At 42.6% G+C, this 10,701-nt stretch overlaps 1 pseudogene; it reads right to left on the reverse strand.

Annotated features, from left to right (window-relative positions):
- Positions 1–8,665: 8,665 nt before the first annotated feature.
- Positions 8,666–9,559, reverse strand: LOC146854054 (olfactory receptor 5AR1-like; annotated as a pseudogene).
- Between the last annotated feature and the right edge of the window lie 1,142 nt (positions 9,560–10,701).

The following is a 10,701-nucleotide window of genomic DNA, read 5'->3' on the forward strand; positions in this document are numbered from 1 at the left end:
TTCTCCATATCCCACTCCTCCCTAGCGAGGTTCATTGTTTCTTTGTATTGTGATCTTATGGTGCGAATTTTTGGTTTGTCTCTCCCATCTTTAAGGGCCACAATAAGCTCTGATTTTGCCTTCCTGCATGAGGCATTATACCATGTGGATACAAGCACCCTGCGCCTCCTATTAAACCCAGGGGGGTTAAAAAATTCCGCTAAACAGGCTACTAAGTCCTGATGCACGCACTGCATGTTATCATTAAAGTCTAGTGCCAGAGGCTGGGAGATCAGAGAGCCCACCTTCGTAAAATAGGGTAAAATTGCGCTATATAATTTAGGCAGTGCGTCTCGTAATACCACCAGTCTCTCCCACTTGACTCTGCGTCTATTATTCGTTATGGTCAGCCCTTCGACCACGTCCGGGCCAGATTCCTTTTCATTTGCTCTAGGCCGTGGGCATTCTATCCTCAGGCTTAGTGCGTTATGGTCGCTGTCCACCCTAGGCATTACCTCGAAGTCAGCAACCTTCGACCATAAGCATGTCTCCTCCATAATATAGTCTAGTCTTGATTCGTGACCCCTCTGATTGAAGGTACACCTTGATGGGGTATCAGATGGCGTCCGACCATTACAGGCCCTGATAGAGTTGTTCAAAGTTAGGGTCGTGATCTGGATGGCTAGTGGGGACCAGGACTTCAGATATGGGGACTGGCATGGCGGGATTCCCCAGTGTTCGTCCTTGCCCGTCAAAACTCCCTCATTTAAGCCACGAAGTGGCTCGTAGTGACAGTTTAGGTCCCCTGCGACCAAATAATGTATATCCCTGCTAAGGGAACCGAGGAAGGATGACAACTCTTCAATTGTTTTGGACTCATTTGACACACTTGTCGGCCGTGAATAAACATTCACGATGGCAAGTTTGTAGGGGGTTGGCTAGGACAAGAGAACGCACTGAATATCATCGGAGTAAGTCGGGATGATATCGCCCGAGCAGCCCAGATGTAGCCCAACCCAGATTGTAAGGCCCCCTGATGGGCGTCCCTTTCCTCCCCACCGTGCGGCGATATTAAATGCTGCAAAGCCCACTCTATGTTGGTCCTCCCTGGCCCAAGTTTCTTGGAATACACATATATCGCTATTGTCCACAAAAGTACCCCACTCCGGGCAAGCTAATTTATTTGGTAAGCCTGCCACGTTCCAGGACAATATAGACATGCATTTTGTGTTCCCCACACTAGGAGAAGTACTGTCGGGCAAGATATCGTCTCTCCCTAGGGGATTTTCATGACTGGTGGTAGCTAAGGATGATACTGGTAGGTGATCATCAACTACCCTGCCCAATGCAGACATAACACCACTCCTAATACTACCTATTAAGGGGTTCTGAACTCCTGTCGGCTTGCATACCTGGTCTCTCTCCACCACAACCGGGCCATCCCCGGCAGCCTCATCATGAGTCAGAGCATCATCCTGCATATCCTGCCCAGCCAAAGTCAGTCAGTCAGTCAGTCGACCTGGTCCAGGACGCTGAACCTATTGTAACATGGGATCTGATTCTGGGCAGATGGGTGGTGGCCCTGCCTGTTCTATTAAAATGCCCTGGTTTTTTACATTTTTCACACTGTTTCCCAATAGCTGTACTTTTGAGATTTGAAGCCACACCTGTATCAAAAAAGTTAGCCTTAAGCCCACTCTTTTGCATTTTTTTTCCCATTGCCTTAATCATATTAACATGTTCAGTCTCATTAATACTATTCACATCCACAGAAGATGAACACACAAATTCTTGACTCATGGCACAAGTGGATTCAATGGATCGTTCAATACTTGTAGCATCCTTAAGAACTTCTGCCAAGGATGGATCTCTATAGCAAAACAGTTTCTCTTGAATTTTCTTGAAAAAACAACTATAAACAAACTGATCACGTAAGTAAATATGCAGAGATGCTCTAAAATTACAATTAGTAGCTAAAAACCTCAATGCAGTTAGATACTCCTACATTGAATCATCCGACAATTGCTTTTTCTTTAAAAAGGGAACCTTTTCAATAAAATACAAGGTTTCTCACAAAACATTTTTTGTAATCAGGCTTTTACTTCCAGAAATACATCCTACTCATCTTCTACATCTGTAGGCGCAGGTACCCTGGGTACGTTGTCAAAAACCTGCTGCCCCTCCTGTCTCAAATGACTAAAAAGAATGGCAGCTTTACGTTTGGGAACATACTTATCAGCCCCCACAGCCACCAGGTAGTTTTCAAATGATCGAACCCATGTTGCCAATTTCACAGGCAGTTCACCTGGATGACCAAAAAGGACTTTAACTGTGCCTAATAGGTAGTTGACACAAAAAGCATACTTCACTGTAAAGTTAATGAGTTACAAAAATATTAAATGCCCAAAAGCATAAAAGAAAGAGAAAAGTAATATAACACACTACATAAAGTACCTGTGACCAAATCAAAGTGGTGTGCCTGTCACCATAGCAAATAAAGAAAATGCAATGTGTGCCTCTCAACGTTAAACAGGCTTTGTTGAGCAATTGAAATACTGTGTTTAACTAGCGTGTACTTCAATCCCTTACAACACACAGTGCAGACAGCTAGATAGACAGCTATAACTGATTTTTCAAACATCCAACTAAAGGGTTTTATTTGGGCATGACCCGGAAACCAAATAACTTCCTGCAGAATCCCGGCTGAAACCTGCATGTCACGTTACGGTGAAACCGGAAACACACAAACAACAAACAAGCCCTCCAATAGGCTTGGTTTTCACCATGAGCTTGCTGTCCTCCAATCATAGCTCACGGTCCAAATAGACGCTTCTGCACCCTGCACAAGAAGGCCTGCCGATTTTCGGAAAAAGTGATCCAAACTTGATTTAGATTTATTTCAGAATGGACCGCAGCAAGCACAATACTGCCTGAAGGGAAAAGTCCAGCTCATGTGAGAATAGAACATTTTCCAGCATATGGAACAAGAATTTTATTAAGGTTACGGAGGCAAGGAGTATGCTTATTAATCTTTACTACTCACTTTACTGCTTTGAACCACGCCTTTTTAAACCACCAATCGGAATAGTCCAATGTCTACAAAATAGCGAGGCACCATCTTACTGCCTCTTTCTTTTCAACAAGCAGTGTTTTCTTAGTGTAAGCCAAAACAGGATACAGTTCCAGCTCTCAACGGAGAGCAACTTCAAATTACAGGTCCCAGAAGAGACACCTTATCCATAAGTAGCACAGAGATCGCCAACTGGCAATGAAACTCCAGATTCAGCTCTGTTTGGAATCTGTTCATGAAATCAGAAACAAGTTTTGAATATCATAGAACCCATGAACTTTATCATATCAAGGAAGGTAAAAAACAGTCATATCAAACGTCATCATATGACATTATGTCAGTTAAGAACCACTCTTACCTGTCCCAACGGGTGGGATAATCCTCGCCTTTGTGTCCTTCATAGAATCTAAAATTCTTGTTGCATATGCTGGACAATGTTCTATTCCATGGCAGGGACCGGAGGTGCAGATTATGCTGGTTCAAGGCTGACCAACCACAACATAAGAAGGATGTGTAATCGGTTTGTATTAAAATATTTTCAACATTGAGTCAGATGACCAATCAGCTGCCTTAAGAATATCTTCCAGCCTGGATCCCATAACAAAGGCTTTGGACTCCATCACACCCCTAGTAGAATGAGCACCATACACAGAAACATCCATACACACTTGATCCATGACCCATCAAACCCAACGAGCTAATGTAGCCACCGATACCGGGCAAAAAGTTTTCTGAATTGACAAAAGTTAGGGTCCCAATGGTTCGGCTCTGTGAAGCAAGATACGCTTTTCATGAGTTTTTAAACATTTAACCACACATAGCTTGTCATTGTGGGGAAAGGCAGGATAATCAACTGAATGTGATATAGTCTTAGTTCTCCTATATATAATGAATAATACACCATGTGGAGAATGTAACCAATCGGCTAGATCAAGTGCACGTACTTCAGTCACCCGCCAGCAAGAAAAGAGACACAAAATCATGGTGCCAGAACCCTTGACCTGTGTTGGCCAACAGATGAGATCTCGTACCTCCCAGGCAATTTATGTAGACCACTACTCTTCACCTTACCAATGCAGTTTACATCCATACCGCTGGTGCACTGTTTTTAATGCTGGCAGTGGGTGTTTCTTAATAAATCATTTGACTGTACGCCCCCTAGCTAGTCTTAGTCTCACCATTTTCACATTATTGTTTCTATGTGATGCGCCCTCACTCACACAGTTCGCTCTTCATATGTGGATTTAGTACATCCAATCTACTTCCAAAACATCTCTGAGCTCCTCCCTCTCAGAGAAGGGGTTGTAGCCCTCAAAGGAACTAGGTTTTTCCTCTGAGAGAAGAATCCCATATGATGAAACATGTCACCTATGGTGAGTGAAGGATTTCGTCATTTAAAGGGAAATGCCCACAGCTATTGCTGTGGTGTGTAGCCTTTGGTTCTGTGCTGATGTTACCACAATTATCTAGTAGTGGTTTGCCACATACTTAGATAATTTTGTTGTTTAGACCCAAAGATTTTGTACTGTTTTATTAAATTCATGTATAGCACCACTGACACATTGTCCATCCTTAGGAGGATGCAACAGTTGTTCTTTATCAGGGAGATCGACTAGATGGTGAAGGAAACTGCCAACAGTTCTAGACAGTTGATATGTAGTTTCAGTTCTTCTGCTGACCAGCAACCACTGTTAGTGAATTCTCTGCGTCTTGCACCCCAGCCTCTGCAACTGTCATCTGATTCGATGATAACATCGGGAGACACTCCGAAAATGGACTTGCCATTCCAAGTCTCCATATTTTGCGGCCACCATTGGAGTTCTTCTTGCTATTTGAGTGTAAGTGCAACTGTGTGATTGTAACTGAAGTTATGTTGAAGATAATGAATCTTCAAACATTGTAGCGCACTGTACTGTAGAGGACCAGGAAAGTTCGCCTGCATAGGGTATGCCAGCAGGCCAACAATTCTCACTAGGGATCTCCAAGAAACCATCAGTTTTGACAATGTCATTCTGTTTTCCCTCTGATGGACTTTATTTTCGTTGGAAGGAGAAGTAACTGAGCCATCAAAGAGTTGTTTTGAAATCCCAAGAAGTCCACTTGTTGAGAGGTAGTCGTCATGGACTGCTTGGGATTTATTACAAAACCTAGGTTCTGCAGGACAGACACAATCCATTGCAGGTGTGTTATTAACAAAGTACGATCTTGAGCTAACAGAAGCATGTCATCTAGATATAGGATCATGAAAACCCCCATTTACCTTAGTCGAGTCACTACAGGTTTTAATAATTTGGTAAGCACCCAAGGGGCTGAGGATAGACCGAATGGTAGGATTGATACCGAAACCATTGGCCTTTCCTTTAAAGTTGGCAGTAACGTTGGTGAGGGGGATGAATCAGGACTGTAAGATAAGTATCTTTTAGATCTGAGAGGACAATCCAGTCCTTTTCCAGCAACATATTCCTCAGAAGATGGATGCCTTCCATCTTGAAATGGCGGTAAGTCACGAAGGGTTGAATGTTCTGAGATTTAGCACTAATCTCTGACCACCTCCTTTGTTTTGAAACTAGAAGACGTTGCTGCAGAAACCTTCTGGCTGGAGAGCTCCTGCACCAATAGCCTGCTTTGTTAAAAGATCTAGTAGTTACGACTTTATCAAAGACTCTTCTTGTCGGAAAAAATGAAGAGGCGGGGAGGGGTATGTTGATTCGGAGGGGCTGTCAGTTCTATTTGGTACCCTTGAACAGTGTTCAGGACCCATGTATCTGATGTGATCTTTGACCAATTGTGTATGAAAAACATCAATCTGCCCCACAAGGAGATCGAAGGAAGAAAAGGTTAAATCATTATCTGTGGACTTGGCCTCGTTGCAAACTCCTCTTTTGAATCACCTATTGAAGCGGCCTGTAAATCCCCCTGATCTAGTGGGATGAAATCCTGCTTGGGCCTCTTAGCCGCGGTGAGGACCTTGCTGTTTGAAGCGGCTGGTCGAGCATCCTCTGCCTCGAACTGTACTACCAGAGGGAGAATTGAATACTCTCTTGAGTGATGACTTAGATTTGTCTAGGGAGGTGAAAGTATTTACAATTTCAGCAATGTCCTTAACAAATCAATCTCCAAAAAGTTGACCTTCCGATAAGGGGTCTAGTTCCACAGAGGCCAGCTCGGCTAGTTGTGGATCGATCCTTAGAAGAACATATTTGCGCCTCTCGGAAGAAAGCGCACAATTTGCGTTGCCTAGGATGCAAATTGCTCTTTGAATCCATCAAGCTAGGACTTCAGGGTGGATTGCTGCACCCGTCTCGTGGGCTTTAAGAGCCAGTTCCAGGATTTTGACCACTGGCTTGTCGTGGCAAGCGTTCAGAGCTCTAGCTATTCCCTTTTAGGGTCCTTATGGTATTTCTTGAGAAAAGTTTGCACAGAGGTATCTATGGCTTGAGTGAGAGTGGTTTTGTTTGGGAGGTCTGGACGGGGACATTCTGACCTGAAGCGGGATCTGACCTCTTTGTCAAAGCTTTTCCGCAGATTAATCTGAATATATTCCGCCACCTCTTGGGTCGGGGACCAATCTGAGGATCTAGGGTGAACAATGCTAGATGGGTTAAAAGTAAAAAAAGTAAAAGGGGACTGATTTTTGGGAGAAGAGGGACACTTACATTTCTTAGAGCGATTATGAGGATGTGACTCTTGGGAGTAAGAGGAATCTGTATCTGTGTCAGTAGCGGGGGAAGGCAGAGGGAGAAAGTGTGGCGGTAGGGTCAGCAGGTCAGTACTATAATCATGACCCCTTGCTCTTTCAGTACTTTTGGTGTAGATCTTAACATGAGGCCAAAAATGACTGTGGGGCTCTGAGGGAGGGAGGGTTAGAGGGGGAATTAGACGGGGAAGGGTAGGGGTCGCTACCTATCAACAGTCAAGGCGTTGTGAGATGAGAAGGAGGGCAGTGGACAAGGCTTTATCAAGTTTCTTATCAAGGGTTTTGTCAATTAAGGATTCCATATTTTCATCATGGTAAACATCCTCATCATCTTGTGGACCATAAACCGCCAGGTCATGCTCGTGTACCTCATAATCAGACATTACGTGTGGAAGAAGGTTATTCCCAGCTCAAAATCCCCAGAGGAAAGAAAATGAATTACAGCCCTGCACAGCTTAGATATAGGACATAGGGTGGGAACAAAAAGGAGTGGTAGAAGAGAGGCCCAGGTACCCTAGGCTGCTTCTACAGAATTTAAGAGAGATTGGGGCACTAACTGCCTAAGAAGCAGCCAGTGACGTGCCAAAAATTATGTATGCAGGGAAAATTCAAGTGCCAGTCATGTGAAAGAAAGGAACTCGTTGTCCGATTTTTAAAATATTTAAATTGGCCCGGTACTGGCACTGCACTGCTGAGGAAACCGTGTTCTTTGAGCCCGGGTCAGGCGTCACCAGCTCAAAGATGGGAGACTGCCCGTGTTCTAGCGCATGCTGCTTATGTGGCTCAATTGGGCTGCCTACGTGACCTCACTTCTGGGAAGGCCACTCCCTGGGTGTAGAGCGCATGCTCGCTGTGGCCCAGCCACACAGACAACGGCACAGGCATGTGTGTGAGGAAGAGGGGAAAAAGATGCAACACACGCCGAGGAACAGGGAAAAAAGGTGCTGTGGGGGGAATGCGGGCTGTCATTTAAATGGAAACAATATCGAGTAATTTGTAAATATTCTTAAAACATACAGATAATATAAGGCATATCGGGCAAAGTGATTAGATGTAAATCCAGTATTTGTAAAGCGCCCGAAGGCATCCCGGCACTGAGGGTCATCGGGAAGATTAAGCAAACTATTGCCCAGAGTCACATGGTGCTGGGCTGACCTGCCGCCGGTGCTGGGGATCGAACCGTGAGCCCCAGATTCCAGCGTCAGTCGCCCTGGCCACAGCACCACACCTCTTCCCTGCTAGGAGATTGTAAGCAAAATATAAAATAAAGCATAAACATTCATCGAGAATCAAAAGCATGTCATGCAATCTAATGTATCACACAATAACGAGGCACTTATCTTGACTGTGGAGCAGCAAAGAAAGAGGCAGTAAGATGGTGCCTCTTTATTTTGTAGACATTGGACTATTCCGATTGGTGGTATAGGGAGGCATGGTTCAAAGCCTCATGGGATAATCAGTGTTAATATGTTTTACTGTTTTTTCATTTGCTGCTGTTAAAGTGAGTAATAAAGATTGAGAAGCACAATCTGAGCCTCTGGTCCTGCCATGGAATCAGTAACACACAGCTCCAGCAAATCCAAATCCCACTTGACGCACAGAAGGTTGCTCAGTGCACAGTACAGGTAACTTTTATTTTCTGAATAGAACAAATACAATAAGGATTCCACAATGTGTGTAGCCAGTACTCCAGCTGCCAGCATCAACTGACTAACAGAAGAACAGAGCCACATATATATCCAACACATAAATTACAAATGTAAACATCAAATGCACTGCAATTACAACATCCAACCTTTGATTAAGTACCACTCTCGAGAACACCATGTAGCGTGCAGCAGAACTCGAGAGCTGTAAAATACAATCACCTTAAAGGAACAGTACCACACAATCCATAACCTGACACAAAAGCTTGCCTTTCAGTGAACTGCTTTTCTCAATGCTCTTATTACATCATGGTTTCTAAGGCTCTAGATCATAGGATTTAACATTGGTATAATAACTATGTAAAACAGGGACAGCACTTTATCTTGACTCTTAGAAGAGCTAGATTGTGGTTGCAGATACTGGATGAAAACAGTCCCAAAGAATAAAGAGACCAGGGTGAAGTGTGAGGCACATGTTGAAAATTGCTTATATCGCTCTTTCGAAGATTGCATCCGCAGGATAGTAGAGATGATATGGCAATAAGAGGTGGTGATTAGCCCACATGATAAAATGCCAACAAAAGACACACAAACAAAAAGTACCACCTGACAGCTTCAGGAGTGGTGAGAAGTCACAAAAAAAGTGGAAAATTAAATTAGACCTGCAGAAAAATTGACTAAAGGTAAGGCTGGTTTCCCCTACTGCATTGAGAACACTCCATAGATATGTGGCCACTGCAAAATGAACACATGTTCTTTGATTCATTATAACTGGATAAAGCAATGGTTTACAAATGGCTACATACCTATCATACCCCATTACACCAAACAGAACACTCTCAGAAACACCAAACACATTGAAACAGAAGAACTGAACAGCACAGCCAGAGTAGGTGATGGTCTTCTCTACCGAAATTAAGTCTGAAAGCATATTAGGTGTGATTAACAGAGATCAACAAAGGACAGGTTGCAGGGGAAATAATACATAGGTGTGTGGAGGTAAGGATCAGTCACTATCAATAAAAAAAGGACTGAATTACCCAGCAGGGTTAAAATGTAAACCAAAATGAAGATTATGAAGAGTAGGACTTCTAGCTCAGGATTAGTGGTGATCCCCAGAAGAATTAACTCAGTCACTGAAGTGTGATTCAAACCTTCCATAACTTATTGCAGGTGATGTACTCAAATTGAAAAATCCATGCTGATTACCATAAATATCAGAGGTAAGAAAAACATACTCCTGCTAGTTTTTGCAATATCCATTTATATTCTGAAAGTGATAGCGCACGAATGTCCACAGTGATTAAAAATCTTCCTTCACAAGTATCTAAAATGTGAACCGTAAGGGGGCGGGGGGGGGGGGCAGAAGAAAAACTCAACATTAAATTAGGATTTTTAATGCAGAGACACAGGGATTATGAAACATTGTGAAATATCCTTCCATAACAATTGATGTTCGATTTAGAATATTGTGTTTTGCACATCACATTATTCTATACTTTTCATTCAATTGAACATCTAAAATTAGAGCAAAAATAAAAATATTAAAACACCTCATTATTTCCTAACTCGAAATAAGTGTGCCCACTATCAAGGTATGCTTTGCGAGGTGGTAATCAATATTCTGTGGCTTCCCTGGCCCATACTTGTCATCTGTCAAAAACTTATTGCATACTAAATATTGAAGTCAGAAAATCAAGGGTACTAAATATCAATGACAAAATATTAAGAAAAATGTCGACAGGTAAGCAAGTCTACATTTTCTATTCCTAACTCCACATATGTAACCTAAATGGTACATATATCTTCAAAGTACATAGATGTAGAGTTAAGAATAATACATTAGTACTTTCCTATGTGCACCTATCTTTCAATATTGTGTCCCTCGATAGTCTGTCCTCGATATTCTTGTATGTCTATATATTTAATTTCGATATTCAGAATTACGATTGCAGAGACCTCATTCATTGAGTATTACATTTTTTACTGGCAATTTGCATGGCTGGTGATCAATTGGTGTCTTTTGCTTCCTACACATTATAGGATGATATATTCTACATTCGGGGAGCCTAACATCCCAATTGAAATGCTCCAGGACTTTCATTACGCTTCCATTTTATACAAATAATGCAGCTACTTAATCAAGCTGTGTAAAAATTGGGTCATTAGTTCAAATGGTGGAAGCCTCACTCAAATAAGAAAATATTGTAAGGGTGAACCACAAAAGTCACTAAATTATCCCGTGCTTAACCCTTTGGCAGCTTGGCACAAAAGCTGTTAGGCTAAAATTAGACGCAACTTGTAAAGTA

The sequence above is a fragment of the Triturus cristatus genome, chromosome 4_1 (genome assembly GCF_964204655.1).
Source record: "Triturus cristatus chromosome 4_1, aTriCri1.1, whole genome shotgun sequence".
In the NCBI taxonomy this organism is placed as follows: Eukaryota; Metazoa; Chordata; class Amphibia; order Caudata; family Salamandridae; genus Triturus; species Triturus cristatus.